The 20,337-nt window shown below is 50.0% G+C and overlaps 1 long non-coding RNA gene across 2 annotated transcripts in view; it reads right to left on the bottom strand.

Moving 5' to 3' along the window:
* Positions 1–4,115: 4,115 nt before the first annotated feature.
* LOC134164908 (uncharacterized) overlaps positions 4,116–20,337 on the bottom strand; it is a 90,470-nt gene continuing 74,248 nt past the window's right edge. Inside the window, exons 1-3 of one of the 2 annotated variants that reach the window (XR_009965308.1) lie at positions 8,759–8,861; positions 5,243–6,053; positions 4,116–4,440 (exon numbers count right to left, since the gene is read on the bottom strand). This is a non-coding gene — a long non-coding RNA (uncharacterized LOC134164908). The other variant, XR_009965307.1, reaches the window with a different exon arrangement.

The following is a 20,337-nucleotide window of genomic DNA, read 5'->3' as shown; positions in this document are numbered from 1 at the left end:
CTGATAACCAGCCTCCCGTCTCACTGCTTCCTGCAGGGTCCAATTCTTACCATTAAATATCACCAATAAGCCCCAAATATCCAGACATGATGAGGTTTTGATGTGGGTTTAATCCGTTCTAATGCACAGTGGCACATTGCACTGGGTGGGAAGGAGTTACTACAGCTTTCCTGCTCCTCAGTTAGCTCTCCTCTGCCATCAGCTCTGGTTCCTTGTGGTCCACAGCCTGAAAGAGCTTTGCCTCCCCCTCTGACACTTGCACACTGGTGGCTTTGGTGTTCCTATAGGGAAAGATAAAGAACACGGAGATTCAGTGAGGTTTGGGAGGGGGGAATGGGGCCAGCAGGGCTCAGCAGAGCCTTAAGCAGCAATACAGGACAATAAATCATCTTATTCATCCCTAAGGGCACACCCTGATCAATCCCAGCAACCACAAATCAAAGCGTGGGCAGGGAGCTCTGTTACTGTGACACAAAGAGGGGCAGAGCCGGACCTGATCCGTAGGGAAGTTGGGAATCGTGCAGGGAACGAGGATTTGCTCAAGGACAGCGGCGCTTTGGCACCTCGGAGTGACAACAGCAGGGTCTGCCCTAACTCAACCCATGGCCCACGAGGACTGGGTGATGGGCAGCACTTTGCTTCCAACAGCTCGCAAGGAAATGCTTGTATCAGAGCTAGCTACTAGTAACCATGGGGAGCAACGAGCCTGAAGAAGGATCCAGGTGATGAAACCAAGCCCAGACCTCAGCTGGAGACGGGCAGGTTGGGATGCTGAAGGAAGTGTTGGGGGAATTAGCATTGCTATTACAGTTTGCAGAGTGCTCCCTCCTTTTCCCAGGAGCTAAAGGGGGAAATGGAAGCACGCTTTGCATAGACTCATAGGATGGTTTGGGTTGGAAGGGACCTTAAGATCATCCAGTTCTAACCACGGGCAGGAATGCTTCCATTGCTCACGCAACCCCTGCATGTATTAGGAAGGGCTGTTTTATATTCCCCAGAGAGGCTTAATCCCAAGGTTTCATCCCTCTGAGATGTTCAGAGCTTCTGTTCTGTTTCTATCTAAGCAATGAAATCATTTTCCCCATGTAACCCAGAGCGTAAAGAGGGCAGCGAACACCATCACCATCACTGCTGGCAGACAATAACCTTCGGGTAAAGGAAAAGCTAAACCATCACAGCACGAGAACCATCTGATTCCCATCCCACTTAAATCCTTCCTATAGCAACTAAGGAAAAACTACAGCTTTACTCAGGAGCTTGTTACAAACAGCACAAACCAAACCCAAACGGTGCCACTTATGGATGCTTTGAAGGAGGGTGTCAGGCCAGAAGCTTCTCTGGAGAGGAAAGTCTTCCCTTTTCTCTATCATGAGATGCAGGGGGACACTTCCCTTTCCCTTGGAAACGCTTGGCAGTAACAGGGAATGCCATGAGATGTCAGTGTGCTCCCGCCTGTAGGACAGAGCTTGGTTTGCTCTGGGATAGCAAAACCCAGCAGCTTCCTTCAGTGCAGCTTCTGGGGGTCTCAGAGTGTGATCAGTTGCCCAGAAGGATGCTAAATGTGGGCCACAACCACCCCATGGAACGCTCCAGGCTTGGGGAATTGCTGCTGGGAACGGCTCATGGGGAAGGAGCTGGGGGTGCTGAGTGATGGAGCTGAACACGAGCAGCTTGTGCCCAGGCAGCGCCCAGCATCCTGGCCTGGATCAGCACCAGTGCGGCAGCAGGGCCAGGGCAGGGATTGTGCCCCTGGTGAGGCCCCACCTCGAATCCTGTGCTCAGCTCTGGGCCCCTCACTACAACAGAGACATTGAGGTGTGGAGCGGGGCCAGAGAAGGGCAATGGAGCTGGAGCAGGGCCTGGAGCACAGGGGTGATGGGGAACGGCTGAGGGACCTGGGGGGCTTGGTCTCTGCTCCCAAGGAACAAGGGATGGGACAAGAGGAAACGGCCTCAAGCTGCACCAGGGCAGGTTTAGATGGAGCTGAGGAACAATTCCTGCCCCAAAGGATGCTCAGGCATTGGAACAGGCTGCCCAGGGCAGGGCTGCAGTCACCGTCCCTGCAAGTGTTCACACACCCTCGGTGCCATGGGTCAGTGGTGGCCTTGGCAGGGCTGGGAATGGTTGGAGTTGATCTTAAAGCTCTTTTCCAAGCTGGTTGATTCCATGATTCAGTGAGCAGAGCTCCCAGGGCACCTGGAAGCCAAGAAAGAAAGAGAAGGTCTTTGCAGGGAGGAAGGGCAGCTCTGAGTGGGCTCCAACACAACAAGGGCAGTGCTCATGGCAGTGAAACATGGCAGGAATCAGATGGGGTCATAAGAACCACAACTGGACACTGAGTTCCTAACGCTGGCACACTGCAAAAGTCACTGCCTGGTTTTGCCATGGGCCATAATCCTGCGGGATGCTGAGTGCCTCCTCAAGGGCACTGTAAGCTTTGCTGCCAAGGCTGTTATAGAACCTTGGTCATCCCCAAGCACTTGGCAAGGCCATAGACATGTGTTAAACCAAAGCAGGGATCTCCCAGCACACCATTAGGAGCTCCTCACCAAACAACAGCGTTAGGCTGAAGGTGCCAGCCAGAACCTCTCCACTTCTTGACTGCAGGAGCTGGAGCCAGCAACACTGCTCAAACCTAGCCCTGAAAGTCAGTGCTAACTGACTGCCCTATAGATCCAATGAATGCTGCACTGTGCCTTTGGGGCAGGGGCGTTTTGTAGCCTAGAGAGTGCAAATCCCCCTGCATTGCCATAACAGAGAAAGGCTTCATTTCTGCCTCTGTTATTGGGGATGCAGAGGAGCAAACCATCACAGGAGTCGCTTTGGCTGCTGCAGCACTGGAACAAAGCATCCTGCTGCTCCCCTGGTGCAAAGCTCCCTGTGTCTGCCAGGGCTTCAGTGACACTGGCGTGGAAGCTGGCAACGGAGGGAGCTGTCTTCACACACAGAGCATGGAAAGCTGCTGTCTCCTGAAGGGATGCGCTCACGCTGCTCCTTCCACCCACTGCTTGGTGTTATCCCATTCATGGGAGCGAGGAGTATCCGAACACGCAGAGCTCTGAGAAACGCTACCAGCACCACCTACACCTGGCTGCAAACGTCAACAGGAATCAAGAAGTTCATTTCCTATGCAAGCAAAGGCTTCAAAGCGAGCCCCCCTCCTGGTTTAAATCAAAGGGAACTGCTGCTGCTGACTGCATGAGGCTCTGGAAAGACACAGCTGGGAGAAACAAAGGGATGCAAATTTCCCTCGGCATCCAGCCCTCTTTCATTAGGTGGCTTGAATCTGACAACCCTCCCTCCCCAATGCCTGCATCCTCATTTACTTCAAGTGGAGATGGCTCCGTGCGATTGCCAGCCTTCACCTGGGACTCAGCCTGGTGCTGGGGATGCTGGTGTGTTTGGGCAGGGCTGCCAAACCCTCAGGTTTTGGCTTCTGCTGGGGTAAGGGAAAGCTGCTTTCCAATGCCAGGGTTTGCATTTAGTATTTGAGCTACTGTAGGGATTCAACACCGGAAAAAATCAGGAAAATGGAGCTTTTAAACACTCTTTGAGTTCACAGAATCATGGAATCAACCAGGCTGGAAAAGACCTTTGAGATCCTCAAGTCCAACCTTTATCCCAGGACCAGATTTCTACCCATTTTCTGCGATGGGATGATGATGCAGTGATAGCAGAGGCTGTCGCCACACAGGTGTCCTCCTGCTGCTTTTGGAAGACGAAAGACCTCTGAAAAGCATCATCTCAGACCACCTTGACAAGGGTCTCGCTGCCATTCCCCAGCATTGCTCACCTCCAACCCAGGACACGCAACAGCACTGCCCTGGTTTCAGCTTGAGCTGGTAACTCTGCTAATTCAACCCTGCTTCCAGAGCCTGAGGGATGCTTCAGAGCCTGCAGCATCCCCTCACCCCCCTGCGATAATGGGCCTGCAGCCCTTCTGCTCCTCTCTGATGTGTCCTGCTCCCTTTGATGTGGCTGAGCGAGCCCTGATAGGGACTCGCAGCCTCTGGCTGCTCGTGCTGGGAAAATTAAACTCCCCAGATCCCGAGGACACACAGCATGGACAAACGTGTGGAAAACGGGAGCTGACAAGGTTATACAGGTTGTTCCTTAAAGGCAGCTTCAGCCTGGATTGCTGGCGAAGGAGCGTGCCCGAGATTCCTGTTTTACTGAGGGGGATTTCAGCATCTGCCGAAACCCCAAAGCCCTTCTCAATTTATGGACCAAATCCGATGCTTCACGGGCATAACCCAGTTTTCTTTTTACCTTCTTTTCTACTTCTATCTCTTGTAAATCTATCACTGTCCCTTAATGGGGACGTCTGTTGCTTATGGACCTTTCCTGCTCATTCCACCAACATAGATCCCAATATCAGCAGAGCTGGAGCATCCTGAAGTCCTGGTTCCTTCAGCTCCATCCTGGCTGAGCCTCTGAGCTCTGCAGGGATAAAAGCAGCTTTTCAGAGCCTCGATGGGTAGGAAGTCAAAACCCATGCAACTCGCTTTAAAGAAACCCAATTCCATTTGATTGTGGGGAAAAGTGGGAATTGCAATGGGGCTCACATTGCCTGCCTCGTGTGGACCTCAGTGTGGGGATGGGGAAGGGCTTAATCCTACAGCTATGAGGCCCAGCTGAGCTGTTCCAATGGAGCTGGTATCAGTTTGTCTCTGGAGCTCCAGAGAATTAATCCTTCCAAGTATTCCTGTATGCAGACGACTTCTTTTGTTGGAGATTTGTGGGAGAAATCCTGTTCTAAAGCAGCTTTTCAGGATGTTATCAAAAAGAGCCTTTAAAGCCACTGTCATTTAATTAACTTTTAGGGGTTTTCTATCTGTTATTTGGCAAAAGAGGTTGATTTTTTACTTTAATGAGAACTGGAGGAGTGTTTCTGGTAGAAGTGTGAAACAGATGCAGAAAGTTCCCCAAGTTGGGGTATTTTTGTCACAGCAGGAGCCTAACATGAATAGGCAAAAGCTGTCAGAAAAGGGACTAATAAACTGTACCCTTTTCCCAACCCATTCCCTTTACTGGGCCAAATCATGGTGTTCATCCCTGATTCTGTAGGATGTGGGGAACTACAGCATGTGCCTAAGAAAGGAAGGATGAAGGCATGGGAAAAGGGTCCATGGAGCTAACAGGGCACACAGGAGAAGGGGAGAGAGGATGCGCTTTGGGATGGGACTTACAATGAACCCCCAGTGATGCTCCATGGGGTGGAGTTATTAAATCATTTCCATACCAGATGTTGGTGATACAAAACCAATCTCCCCTTTGTGTGGGCAACGTGCTCTTCCTGTACCCCAGCACACCTCTGCTGGGAACGTGCTCTGTGGATCAGGAGCCTGTCTAAACACTAAAGCTGCTCAGGTAAATACCAGCGGATGCTCTGTCCTGTTGGCAAATAAAAGCCTCTATTTCACACCAGTGTGGCAAGGAGGAACGATGTTTGAACAGTTACACTGCCTTCCCCTGGAAAAGAAATAACAAATACAAATGGTACAGTGAACCCCTGGGGAAACGCTCCTGCTGAGCCGCTGCATCCCCAGATGAGCATCACCTCCGAGCTGAGCCATGGGGAGCCAGGGCCTACAGGAAACCTGGAGAGGGGCTTTGGGCAAGGGATGGAGGGACAGGACGAGGGGTGGTACAGGGTCCCTTGGGGCAGAGGCCTTGAGAGCCTCTAAATCTCCTCCTGCCTGCTCAAGGTTACCTGTTGCAGGATGAGGCTCTTCCCAAGGCTCAGGACCGCTGCTGGGCTGCAAAGCCATAGCCACGGAGGGTGAAGGACACGGAGCCTGAGCAATCCTCACCCCTTTTCCCCATGGCTGCTGCCAACTCTGCTCCTTCCATGTGTTTGATAAGCACTAGAGGGCTGCAGAGAACTGCTTTTGCAGCTGCAGGCACTGACACTCAAGCAGGCTCTGCTCCCTGAAGGGAAACAGACAAGAAGGACGTGGGGATGCGATGGTTTGGTTTTCCTTACCTGGAAAGAGGAGACCGGGGTGTTGAGATGCAGGCAGTCACCAAGCAGTGCCGATGGTGGCTCACATCTGGCAGGGAAACAAGAGATGGGGATTCTGCTGTTAAATCACAGAACAGTTCAGGTTTGTCCCCATCCAACCCCTCTGCTCAGAGCGGGATCCCTTCAGTGCCGTGTCCTGTTGGGTTTTGAGCATCACCAAGGACAGACACACCACAAACTCTCTGGACAACCCCTTCCAGCGTTGAAGAGAGCTGTTTTCCTAAACAGCTCGCATGTTTAGGAAAGAAAAACCACAAGGAAAAGCTTTTCTCTGGGTGTAAATGGAGGCCCTGCATTTCAGTTTGTGCCCATTGCCTCTTGTCCTTTTGTGATCATCCCTGAGTCTGGCTCTGTCCTCTGGCTGTGGCAACAGCAGTGCTTTGATTACAAGGCAACTATGCTACAGGATAACGCTCTATTGACTTAAAACAGAAAACCAAGACAAGCTTGATGTACCAAGTTCAAACAGGGAGGCTGGTATCGAAAGGACCTGACTGTAAGAGGGACATTGACCCTCACTATCCCAGGCACTTGTCCTCTCTGATGCCTTCTTCCAGTTTCCAGCCTTCATTTATTCTGCAGCCACCCAGCTCCCTCCTCCCACTGCAGCCCCTCTGGTCCCTGGCAGGGCTCTTGTGTTATCCTCTGATCCATGCACTGGCTTTTCCCTTTGCAGCTCCTCCCTGAGCACACAGACAGCAAACCCAGCTTGTGTACAGCGCAATTACATCCTTATCCCCTTTTAACACCTTCCTAAGGGCACTCCTCTGGGCTTCTGCTTTCTCCTGGGTTTGGTTTTTATTACCAGGAAGCTTTGTTGGGTTCCCCATGACTGGTTTAGTGCCTGAAGTCATCAATACAAGTATAAAGCCAAACAAAGCTTGGCTTTGATGGTCCTCAGCATCACTTACTGCGAGCTGCTCCCCTCAAACCCACACAACCAAAATGCTGCTTGGGAGACGGGACCTCTTTCCTTCCCAATGCTTTGGGAGTAGGATCAAGTGCAGGTAGACCACAAAGGCTGACTGGTAGGGAAGGAGCCTGTTTCATCCCAGCTGAGCATCCTAAAAACCCAGGCAGGAGAAGCACCTGGCTTCTTTCTGCTATTCTTTCTTTTCCTGTTGTTTTGCAGCCACCCTTACACCTGAATACTTGAAAACCTGGCCTTGAAAGCTTCGGATAGAAACCCCTGCATGTACAGAACTGCTTTTCCTTAGTTAAAAGTGTAATTAGACAGGCACAGCAGGACAGAATGTACAGTGTAATTATGCAAACATAAGTCACCGAGGCCAGCGTCTGCTCTTCAGTCAAGACAGGCAACATCTCTCCCTGCAATAACCTCAAGTAACAGAGGCTGATGAATAATACAAGTTTCCTATATTTGCTTTAGGGTGCAATTCACCCATCTGCAGAGGGTCAGCTCAAGAGCTGTGTTCTAGAGAAGTCTTATTTAATACCTATAAATAAGGCATAAGTGATGTGTGGCCTTGCACTGTCCCTTTACACAGGGGTGAAGTATAGCCTTATGAAACCTTGGTCTCAGCATGTCCCTTCGCCTCGAGATCCTGTTCAAAACCAAGTGGGTAATAACCTATTGCATTTCTCTCTCTGCTGTCACTGTGTTTTCAGTAAGTCAGTTCACACTGGGCTGTTGGCAACCAACTTTATCTATGCAATAAAACCCCCCATAAATCTCTGCACTTCACTCCAAACTCAAATATTAGAGCATTATAATCAATAATTGATAAATTGATGCTACAGAGAAACATTCTAATTCCCTGATACCCATTTCCCTGTTTTCTTCCTCTAGGAGAAAGCAGAAACACATGGTCATTTCCTGGCTGTTGACTCTGATTGCCAGTTTTGCTTGTTTCTCCTCTTTCTTGTCAGTTCATTTCTCCGCTGAGGGGATGGCAAAGGGAAAAAGTATGAAAAGAAGGGGAAAAAGCCACGGTAATGGGGAAAAAGTACAACTGAAAGCCAAGAAAAAGGGGCAGTTTTAATCACCAGTCCTTGCAGGTTGCCTTATTTTTATAGTAAGAAACCAGAATACCTCTACAGAGACAAATTGCTGCTTCCACCGGAAAACAGCCTCCTGGCAAAGTATTTACCAGCAATCAGGGCTTGCAACACGCTAAAGCTTGTGATGGAGGCTGGAACAAGGGCTTTTAGACTGCTCACCAGAGCCTGCTCTCCTGGAAGTGGCCACATTCAAGCTTTGGGTGCTCCAGCCCCTTCCCTTTAACAGCCTTTTTCTTGGCAAAACTAATGTAAAGCATCCTTTCTTCCCTCCCTTTGCCACCAGATGGCACGTACACACCATGGAAGGGGCGGTGGGTCAGGGAGGGACAGCCTGGTCCTAGATGGGGCGAGACCCCCCCTGGGCAATGCCTTGGAGAGGTTGGTGCTGGAATGAAGCTTGTGCCTCTGCAGCGGGAAGAGGCTTGAAGGGAAGTTTCTGTTCATACCAAGTGACCACGAGTCCCTTGGAATCAGGATAGATTCCCTGTGATCAACATGATAACAGGAGAGGGGTTTCCACTCAGGTTGATAATTTGACCATCACACACCAAAGATGTTTTCCCTCTATCCCAGTGTGAAGCGTTCTTACTCCCTGCAGAGACTGAGGGCTTGGAGTGGATGCAAACAGCCCCAATTCCCAGCAAATCTGAGGCAGGTCCATGAGAAACATCCCTGAGCCCGTGCTGTTCTCTAGTTTAAACTCACATTTACCTGATGCTGTGCAGTTTCCAAGGGAGGGAAGCCACTGTGTACACGACCTGGGCACAAGGAAGGGTGTGAGGATGGTGTCAAAGCTCTGCTGCTGCCTTTTGCTGTGAAGGGATGCAGAAGGATGTGCAGGGAGAAGCAGGGCTGGCATTCCCATCTCTGCTCACTGCTGAACAGCAAGAAAAGGTCAAGATATCCAGCAGTCAGCATCCTATCACAGTCTGGGGTTTGCTTACTGGAAATGCTCCCTTTCAGCATCTTTCTTTTGTGCCTGTCATACACTAAATGCAAACTCCAGCATTTCTGGAGATCTTTAATTACTTTTCTTTGTCTCATTTATGTTGATTATGGGGTTTTTTGTTGGGTAAGAAAGCAGGGGAGTGCCTCACACTGACAGCAACTCACTGTTGGATTGGCACCGCTTCCCAGAACTGCTTCTTCTTCTCCCAGTGCTAAAGATGCTGTCCTGAAACAATACAAGGCTCCTCCAGAAATATCCCTTTGCTTTCTCTGTTGCAGGCCACACACTGACAGGGGGAGCTCTTCTGATGCTCATTGCCCTCAGTGTTTATGGCTCGGCTCCAAGGTCGTTCTGCTCTTCCTACTATGAGGAAGACTCAGCTCTGGCCTTCCTCGAGCGATGCTTGTTGAAGGGTCCCATAAAGGGGCTTCAGCATCTTCTCCCAGGGGGATTTTCCTAAAGCAATAATGCAACTCCCCTAATTGCAAATTAAGCCGAGGCTGTCATTGCCTCACTGGCTACGGAGCACATCTATGGAGCTTTGCAATACATGGGAGTCTTCCCACTGCCTGCTCCTGCCTGTTACCTCCCGCATGATTCCTCATCTGAGGAAGTGTTTCCAAACACGTTGTGACCCCGAGTCTGCATAAGGGATAGCAACCCTCATGTCTTACATACAGCATGATGCTTAACACCTTCCTGCATTTGCTTCCCTGTTACTTGCTTTGGTAGTGTACAAGCATCATGGTGTTGGCTTATCCTACCGGCTGCGCTGTTACCCCCTAAGCCCTTTCTGCATTGACACTGCACAGCCAGGTATTGCCCCCATTTCTCCACTCACCTGTCTTTATCCTCTCAACTCCAGGCCATTATTCCCATGAAGAGGATCTGCTGGAATCACCATCCTCTCCTCCAAAGGCCTGTGGTGCTCCCCCTTCTCCCAGCAGCAACACTTCCCATGGGACACGCTCTCCAGTCCCCCTGCTTAAGGAGACACAAACACAAATCCCATTGCTTGGGGCATTCATCCTCTCCCAGCCTTCCCAACCTTCTTCCATGTCACTGCAGCTCCTTCCATGCCACACCATGTGTCACCCAGTGGGAAAGGAGCTGGACCATAGGAGGGATATACCTCTTCCCTGCCAACACCAGCCACGGGGGACTCCATTTGCTGAACCCATTTCTCCCCTCCCTGACCCACGAGCCTGGTTTTTACGTCCTGTGGTAGATGCTACGCCTTGAACAGACCCACCCATGAATACAAACTCAAGCTGCCACTCTGCCCTGCTCCTTTTAAAGAGAGATTGCTTAGAGCAGCAAGAAGGATGCCTGATCTTGGGACTCCAGGAATGTCTGTGCGAGTCAGGGAGGCCGGGGTCCCTGCAGCTTCTGCTCATGAATAATGAATCTGATGTTGCAGCCATGCAAATGCAACCTAATGCTCCACGTGAAATAAACCCCTTGTTTGTGATGGCAGGGATTCACTGGTCTCCTTCTCCAGCACTCACTTGCATTTTGGGGATGGAACTGATTTATTTGAGGAGGTGGAAGTGGGCAACAGGATGCCCTTATGGATCCCGGAGCTAAGAGCCATTTGTGCAGCCCATACCCAGGAGACAGGATCCAGGGGTTGGATACACACAGGGAGCTGCTTCTTTCCAAGCTTTCCTGGCCTTCTACAGGAATGACTGAGAAATCACCAGCCCTAGGGAATTTTCCCTGCCATCAGGTTATTGTACGGCTATCACGGAGTTGTGTAGGTTGGGAAACACCTTTAAGATCACTGAGTCCAATGTTAACCCAGCACTGCCAAAGCCACCACTAAACCATGCACTAAGCGCCTGTACCAATCAGATGCAACTCAAAGACAATGATTTGGGAATAGGTTGCCCAAAGAAGTGGTAAATCCTCCATCTATAGCAGTGTTCAAGGCCAGCTTGAACAGAGCCTTAGGGGACATGGTCTAGTGTGAGACATCCCTGCTCACGGCAGGGGGTTGGAACTGGATGATCTTAAGGTCCTTTCCAACCCAAAACCTTCTATGATTAAAACCAAGGATGCTCAACTCAAGACCAGGAGAGCCTGGCCTTCACCCATCTCTAGCTCTTTCTTGCCTTCACCAAATGCATCCCGCAAAGGAATTTGAACCCCAAAGCTGCAGATGTTATTTCTCTCCCTGTGTAACCTTTACAGCCCTGTTGAACAGTGTTTTACAGAGCTATTGCTTGACGAGAAGTCACACAGAGGTTTTCGTACCTCTGTCTCTTGTCAGGAAGACGCTGGAGTGAATTCCCCTTGGACACCTCAGTGAAATCCTGCTCATCCTTGCTGTTTTCTCCACTCAGAGCATGGGCAAGCACTGTGCCACGTTATTGATACAGCCAGATCAGCTTTCACCTTCTCTTTCCTTCTTCTTTTAGCACCTGTACGTGCCTGGCTTCGGGTGTGTTTGGTGCCTTTCCATTTCAACCAGTAACACAACCTGCCACCAAGGCATTTGCGTTGGGACAACTGGGTCTAGGTCAGTGGGTTGGCTGTTTTCCTGCAGAGATAAACCATGCTGGCTGGTGCTTGCCATGATAAGCAGCTCTCATGGGCAATAAGAGCAGAGAGAGGGAGCAGGTCTGTATGCTGGATACTGGTCATTTGAGTGGGACAAAGCCTCTGTGCTATAGTCCCAATGCGCCCTGTTGGAGCTCATGCTCCAGTTCCCATGTCTTGGCCCAGCATCTCACCCATGGTGGGTGCAAGTTTAAATCAATCATTGTGAAAGGGAGTTTATAGCTGGGAAACCACCAAGCAATTGAGTTTGGTTTCTTTTTCCTGCCTTCCCTCCGGAGCTGCCCAAGAATGGAGCTGGCAGATGCCCCATGGGAGACAGGAACAGGTTGGACTGTGTCCCAGTGCCAGAGCTCTCACGATGAACAGCCAGTGATCTTCCTTCCCTTCACCTGATAGAAATGATGCCGAGCAATTGCTGCAATTGAGTGTGATGGACTGCCTGATGTGATGCTGTCCGTGCTGGAAGGCAGCTCCCTACCCTCTCCTCCCAGGGCCATTGCATTAGGTGGGACCTCATCTCACAGCTTCTTCCCTGAACCCTTGCTTGGAACCCGGCTGCAGCTCTTTGTGGCTCAGTACAAGACCAGGAGGAAGATCTACTCATTCCATAAGAAGCTGTCAATCCCAAATTCCACTGAGCTCTGGGAAAGCCTGGAGAGAGCACCCACGCTGTGCTTGTAACTGCCCCAGCTCCTCTGCCATAGGGGATCTGCGATGCACAAGGTGGAATGCAGTAATTCATGTCCTGGAAGGATGCTCTCATCAAGGCCGAGGTGTTAGTCCAGGAAAAACTGAAAAGGGGAGCAAGAATTCCCTCAAAGTGGAATTTGCCCTCACTTTCTGGGAAATGGAGAGGAGCACAAAAAAGGGCAAGGGCTGACAGCAGGAGGATTGAGGCTGCTGAAATCAGAGGTGCAAGAGGCTGGGTCCATGCAGGAGATGCTTAAAGGTGGTTTGGGGAGCCCTCGCCTCCCAGCTATATGTGATTTGCTATTGGGTTGTCTCCGTTACATCCACAGGGATGGGATGGCCTCAGCTGGTCTGCCCATGTTTGAACTGGGCAGGGAATTGGAACTGGATGAGCTTTGAGATCCCTTCCAACACAAACCAGGCAGGGATTCTGTGATCTTGGCCTCACCGAGGGACTAAGAATTAGAGGAGAGAAGCAACGCAGTTAATGCAGGCATTAAGGTCATTATGGAAGGGATACCTCTAAGTCAATCTCTCATGTAATTAACAGTGCAGTTCTGTAGATGAGTGGAAACTACACATTGGAATGCTTGGATGACAGCCACGCTGGAGGGAAAGGACCGACTTTGTGTCTGATCTGAGATGAGCTCAGAGCAGCTTCCAGTATCTGAAGCCTATAGGGATGCTGGGGAGGGACTCTTCATTAGGGACTGTAGTGACAGGACAAGGGGTAACGGGTTAAAACTGAAACAGGGGAAGTTTAGATTGGATCTAAGGAAGAAATTCTTTACTGTAAGGGTGCTGAGGCACTGGAATGGGTTGCCCAGGGAGGTTGTGAATGCTCCATCCCTGGCAGTGTTCAAGGCCAGGTTGGACAGAGCCTTGGGTGAGATGGTTTAGTGTGAGGTGTCCCTGCCCATGGCAGGGGGATTGGAACTGGATGATCTTAAGGTCCCTTCCAACCCTATTCTATTCTGTTCTATGAGCTGCTTGTGGTGTGCCAAAAGCTTGGATAGAAAACTACCTGGAAGCCCAGTGCATTCTGGCACAACCTAAGGAGAGAGCAGTGAAGCACGGTGACAAAGGGAGGGGAAGGAGTCCACCCGAGACCATTGCCACTGCTCAGTTCATCACAGCATCCCAGACTGGGTTGGGTTGGAAGGGAGCTTAAAGCTCCTCCAGCTCCAACCCCTGCCACAGGCAGGGACCCCTTCCACTGGAGCAGCTTGCTCCAAGCCCCTGTGTCCAACCTGGCCTTGAGCACTGCCAGGGATGGGGCAGCCACAGCTTCTCTGGGCACCCTGTGCCAGCGCCTCAGCACCCTCACAGGGAAGAATTCTACCCTAATATTCATAGATAGCAATAACAGGAACAAATGAATACCAAAGCCCAGAAGCCAGAGGCTCGGTATGCAACAGACAAGTTAAAACCTTTCTATCCTTTCCCCTTTGCCTTAAGCCTGGTTCCTGATTCATTGGAAACACTGCTTGTGAGAAAACACACAAAGAGTGAGTCACAGCCCAAATATTTAGACATCTATGCCTTTATCTTGCAGAGAAACAAAAACAAGAAGGGAAAAAGCAGGCGCTTGCTTAGTGAGCCCTCCGCTCGCTCTTACACCAAGGGCTGATGTATTCTTGTGTCCTCTGTAACAACCACGAGACTGGATGATTTGGGATACAGCCCTCTAAAAGAAGGTCCTGAGGGTTTCTGCTGTGCACAAGGCAGAACAGCATAGAGGTGGGAGCAGCACCCCAGAACAAGGTCACACATCCCCAGCCCACTGGGTTTACCCATAGAAGAGAAAGAGGGATCCACACCCGTGCTACAACAGCATCCTCTGAGCCAAGCACAAAGGCTCCCTCGCCAGCACGCACCGTGTGCATCTTTGCCATTCCTGCCCTCCTCGTTTCCACTGCAGATCCCAGAGGAGCTCTGGAAACAAGGAGAGATGGGATGAGGAAAGCTCATAATTGCACGGCGCATCCCTCGGCGCCGGCACAACGATGCTTGCTGTGATGAGGAGCTCGGTGCATCCAGCCAGCAGCAACAGCCCTGCACTGAGACCAGTAATGAGGGGAGATGCTGCTTTTACACAAAACAAAGCCCTGCTTTAAATGACAGCAGCAGCGACGGTGCCCACAGCCTTACAAAGAACTCTGTCTACACATGGGACTCTACCAGCAACTCTCCTGCCTTCCCTCCACCTTTTGTTTGCCTTTTTCCCACTCCGGGTGTTTGGAAGCCAAGGGGACACGAGAAATCCTACAAAAGGGATCTTTTCATAGAGGCAAGTGAGAAAACAGCTACAAGCACCCAAATACAGACACAGGTCAAAGCAAGGTGTTAGTGACCGGCACACCGAGCTAAAGGGAATGGGTGCTGAGGAGGGAGATGCCTCTAACATCTCAATGATGAGCAGAGGGTTCTGGCTGGCTCTCCATTAAGTAAGATCCCAAAAAGCTGGGAAAATGGATGGATTTATCTCAAATGAGAACAGGGGGAGTTTTATTCCTTATTACCTTATTATTGCAGGAAATAAACCTGATCACCCTGCCAAAGGCCTTTCCCAGACCCTGGGGATGTGCATGCGGGATGCGGTCAGTGCCTCTTCCTACGGCTGCAGCTTCTCAGAGCACTGGTGGTGACTCCTTGGTGCTTTCCCCCTGCACGCACCGTCAGGATGAACACCCTTGTGAGCTCTGCCAGGCAAACTGCAGCCACTTCCATAGCTTTATTCATTAAGGGAGTGAGCAGCAGAAACAGCCAAATGCCTCCCATGGCATCCGTGCACGCTTTTTAAGGTGATACGGGTCTGATCTCGTCAAAATTAATGGCTTATGGTTATTCATGCTATTATTCTTAATGGGGCCAAACATACACTGTACCCAGCAAGAAGCAGTGCTTGACTTAGCAAAGATTTGTGACACAGCATGACCTGCCTGGGTTAACTGTAAAGTATAAAAACTGCATTGCTAATAACGAGGCTGTGCTCGGAATACAAAGGAATAAGGAGGGAGAGGTACAGCAGGGTCCCATCCACCCGTCCCAGCACCTTCCCAAGCCGAGTCAGAGGGTGCTTAGATGCATCTTTGTCCATTGGAGGCTGAAAGATCACAGCATGGTTTGGGTTGAAGGGACCTTAAAGCTCATCCAGCTCCAAGCCCTGCCATGGGCAGGGACCCCTTCCACTAGAGCAGCTTGCTCCAAGCCCCTGTGTCCAACTTGGCCTTGAGCACTGCCAGGGATGGGGCAGCCACAGCTTCTCTGGGCACCCTGTGCTGTGTTTGTAAAGTGTTGTCCTAGTGCCTTATGATGCTCATCAAACTCTCAAACCACTCTATAAAACCTAGGAACAGACCCTTAAAACAAAACACCTCTGGAAAGCCACCTTACAACATGGATGAGAACCAGATCCCAAAGGGGGGGGATCTCTTTTCACACCGTCTCTTCTGATGATGGGGCAAAGCCATCACGTGAAGTCATCACTTTCAAGGACCACAGCAGATTCCCTGCATCCAAGCTGACATCTAAAGAGTGAATATTAAACCCCTGCCATGATAGGGAAGGGGTGAAATCAAGCAGAGCAGGGGAACCCCATCCTGATTAAAGCTCAGATGCTAAAAACCACTCGCACAATCTCAATGATCACAGAAAGATGCAGTGAAACTATGAGGACTTCGGAGGGGACAGACTGAAAATTGCCTTCATTAAATAAAAGAAAAGCAAAGGCACAGGGATTTATAAGCACTGGAAAGCTCCTGAATCCTAACTCCTGACTGCAGGAAAGGTATCTTTCCATATGTTTATTAAAAACATGCCATTAGGCTGCAGGGAAAATGATGTTTTATTCTTCCACAAGAAGGGTTTTCCCCATTGCAAGTATTTCGGGAGCAGAAGGAAACCTCCTAGGGAAGTCTCCTCTAGGAAAGGGTTTGGGTTTCTCCTCTGCTCCAATTGCTTCATCCCTTACTTTTAATCAATGCTTTAATTATTGTTAGCCTAACAAACACAACATCCCTAATTGCTTTACTCATTCCCAACGAGAACTGTGAAGAAGATGAAAAGGGCAGGTTTGAACCGGGGACTGGAGGCTTTCATATGAAAGAAAGAGGAAATTTGCTTCCTTTTGATGTCTTAGACACATGGCTCCCCATGTTCATTATGAGAGAAACGGCGCTGCCCATGCTTGAGGAGGAGCTGAAAGAGCCTTCATCAAAGTGTTCCTACCTCTGCATCAGAGCAAGAGAGAGATTTAAACTGCTATTAAACTCTAGTGTGAGGCTGACCTGCTCAAATATAGGGCTAATACCCCCTGGCTCATGGAGCTGTATGTGTTTGAATGGGAATTCCATGCTGGACTGGCAGTTCTGGAGCCTGAACTTCCCTATGGGCCATGGAGGAGATGGAATGAGGGCAGCCAGAGTCAAAGCCTTCCTCATGTCAGTCTATTCATGGATGAGAGCAGTGCTGCCAGTACCCATAACTGTTACACACACCAGAGAGGCACGGTCCTTTACGGGGTGCAGACATGGATGGAGTGAATGAACACAAACAGGGTGAGTCCCTGAGTCCCTTTGTTCCCATTTCCACCCTGTATTGAGTAAACTGGATTTAAATCAAAGCAACCCTTTGGCAATTTGGCTGAAGACAGGAATGGAGAACTGAGATTGCCTATTACAACTGTGAAGCCTCCTTTCCTATTCAATGCACAAATATGACTTAACTTTTATAGACCCAGACTGAGTCTGTGTTGATTAAAGTGCCCATGCATTTGCTCACATCCCTCAGTGGTGCATGGAAACGTTTGGCTGCTGTGAATGATGCTAAAGTGGGAAGAGTCCTGCTCTTACACCAGTTAGATCTGCTCCCAGGAAGAGCTCAGGGATACACAAGGCTCCTTCAACAGGGAAAAGCAAAAGAGAAGACACAAAGAATGTCCAACACTTCTGGTCCCAAGAAAGGTAACTCCAAGCATTTAGTTGCATATGCTAGTAACAGCATTCATAAGCAAATCATTTTACTCATTCATGCCTCAGCATTCCCATATGAAAAGTCTTTCTGAAAGCTCTTGAGAACCACAGATACAGGGAGTTCTATAAAACAAAGACTGTGGTAAGAGTTGGAGCGTGTGTTATCGACGTGTCTGGGTGTAGCATGTCAAACATGAGCCAGAAAGCCAGAGGAGAGATTCCAAGTGATTTGTAGAACTCCAGTAAAGCCCAATGAGAAGTAACTTCCAGCAGCAGCATTGCTTTGAGCTGAAAAAGCTCCTTCATCTGTGGATCAGAAAACATCTTACTTCTGGATAATGATGGTTGACAACACTGACACACTTTGGTATAGCTATATTGAGACTGCAGCAATGCTAAAGCAGACTTCAAGGTGCAGGTCTTCTGATGGCCAACACTGTGGACACAGAGTAAGAGGCACTTCCAGACCTTGGAGACAATATAAATTATCTGGATGGGGAAATAAATCAGAGACTGAAATGGATCTTTTGATGCTCAGAGATGTAAATGACCAAAATTTACACCTGGAATCCTGTGCTCAGCTCTGGGCCCCTCGCTACAACAGAGACATTGAGGTGCTGGAGCGGGGCCAGAGAAGGGCACCGGAGCTGGTGCATGGCCTGGAGCACAAGTGTGATGGGGAACGGCTGAGGGACCAGGGGGGCTTGGTCTCTGCTCCCAAGGACCAAGGGATGGGACAAGAGGAAACAGCCTCAAGCTGCCCCAGGGCAGGTTTAGATGGAGCTGAGGAACAATTCCTTCCCTAAGGGATGCTCAGGCATTGGAACAGGCTGCCCAGGGCAGGGCTGCAGTCACCGTCCCTGCAAGTGCTCACACACCCTCAGTGCCACGGGGCAGTGGTGGCCTTGGCAGGGCTGGGTTAATGGTTGGACTTGATGGGCTTAAAGCTCTTTTCCAACCTGGAGGATTCCATGATTCTAAAATCAAGCAGCTTCCTGCCCAAGCCTTCCTTCCTGTAGGGTCTTCTTATAGCTCCATGCCCTCAGGTGGCCAAGGGTATCAATTAGCTGAGTCTTTTGATGTGCTACTAAATCTCCCAAGACTGTCATCAAACTCAAAGCTGGATTCCACCCTATTAGTTGTGTTTATCCATCTCCTACCACTGCTCTTCTTTCAGTGGTGCCAGAGAATTCCTGATGCATGTCTATGCATGTTGCACACTCGGAGGAGCCCGGGTACATCTGTGCAGTTCTCACTGTTAGTCCTGCCAAGCTCCTTCCCTCACTGCCCTGTTTATAAGTGACTCATTTAGGAACGTACCTGCTTGATGTGTGTTTCAATTAACTAAGACCTGGGGAACTCTTCTGCTTCAAGCTCATCAGAAGATCGCTGTGAGCAACCCGAACATCTCAAAGCATCCCAGGTAAAGGACACAGACGCAGGTAGCGTTTAACCAGCACTCCCCATGCCTTAAAACACAGTACAGGGGAAGGAATTAAAGCAAAGCACAGCAAAACACGACAGTGAGCATGCATCTTCGTGCTCTGCCTCAGGTTCACAGCTCACTGATGGCAGTAGGGAGCTGGAACACAAACCCAGGGAAGATGTGCTGACAGCCAGGAAGCAGCACGTTGCCTTGGAACCGGCTCACGCAGCGCGCTCCTTGGCTTGAGGTTTCTTCCTCCTTGTAGCTGTTTCTGTGAAGAAAGGAGCCCTAAATCTTAAGCAAACTGCTCCTGCGGTGTGGACAAGGAGGGAAGGCTTCAACAAGCCCTCTGGAATGGCAGGGATCCACACGCCATCTGTGCCTCTGCAGATGCAACCACTGCCTTCGACAAACAGGCTCCGAACAGAGGGGGTATTGATGCCAACCCAAAGACTGCCTTGGCCAGCCACCATGGCACACGGTGTTTGGAGCCAAGCCTTGCGCTGTGCAGGTTATGGGTGGACAGGAGATGCCAACAGAGACTTTGCACCTTTACAGACGTGTTAACCAGCACCCAAAGGTGTTCTGAGCTCCCAAAACACAACCCTGGCTGACAGGGATATCAGCCCACGGAATGGTGCCAACTGCACCCACACCAACCAGGAGACTGACAATGAAGAGGTGGTTACTGCTGAAAGGGCACCATAATGCATGTTATTAGCTTTTGGGAGATAGAGAGAGAATGTTTCACAAAGGCTTACGCAGTCTATGGAGCTTATAGTGTTGATACAAAGATATTTAATACAATGAAAATGATCTGCAGTCCCTTACCTGGACTTCAGTACAGACGCCCAGTCACTGGTACTTAAAGAGATGGTTTTAAGCCTGTATTTCTGTATGCAAAACCATTAACAATACAATGACATTGAGCAAGGAACCACCCGGCCAAGGTTACTGGATCAATGCAGAGTTGCAGATTTAGCTCCTAAAGGCACTGCTAGAGTTTGCCACCCAAACCCAATAGCTGAAACCATCTCACTCAATACCTGGCTCTGGGTGGCTCCTAAGCACCAGTCAACAGAACACTCAACAACAGGAGGATTTAGGCCTTTCACATCAAGGTGACTTAACAACACACAAGAAATGCACTGAACCCAGACTGGGTGAGTTCCACCCAATGTGATGGCACCCATCTGTGTTTTTTAAGTCAGGGTTTTCCTTCTGGCTTCAGCAGAGACTCACTGGCCTGTAACAGTGACCACAGCAAGGGAAGGAGCCCACACTATGGACAAAGAAGTCCATGGTTTCTTCCTTGTGAGGGTGCTGAAGCTGCGGCTGCCCCATCCCTGGCAGTGCTCAAGGCCAGGTTGGACACAGGGGCTTGGAGCAAGCTGCTCCAGTGGAAGGTGTCCCTGCCCGTGGCAGGGGTTGGAGCTGGAGGAGCGTTTCCAACCCAAACCACCCCATGATTCTCCATCAGCAGCTGGGACACGGACAGCCAGCCCTGAGCAAAGGTCTTAAATATACTGTAATTAGAAAATAGAGACTACCTGTCACAAGCTAATTGTGCTGTCTGGAACTTTCCTCTTAGCAACTGCCAATGTAGGAAAATAATTAGTCTTCTGTTATCTCTGATGTTCCTTCGCACAAATGGACTGTAAAAAAGATCAATTGAGCTCTTTTTTCCTCC

This window comes from Pezoporus occidentalis, unplaced genomic scaffold (assembly GCF_034315485.1).
Source record: "Pezoporus occidentalis ecotype Australia unplaced genomic scaffold, CSIRO_AGI_Poc_V1 ctg228, whole genome shotgun sequence".
Taxonomy (NCBI): Eukaryota; Metazoa; Chordata; class Aves; order Psittaciformes; family Psittacidae; genus Pezoporus; species Pezoporus occidentalis.
Note: the sequence above shows the minus strand (reverse complement) of the source record. Positions and strands in the feature narration are given on the sequence as shown.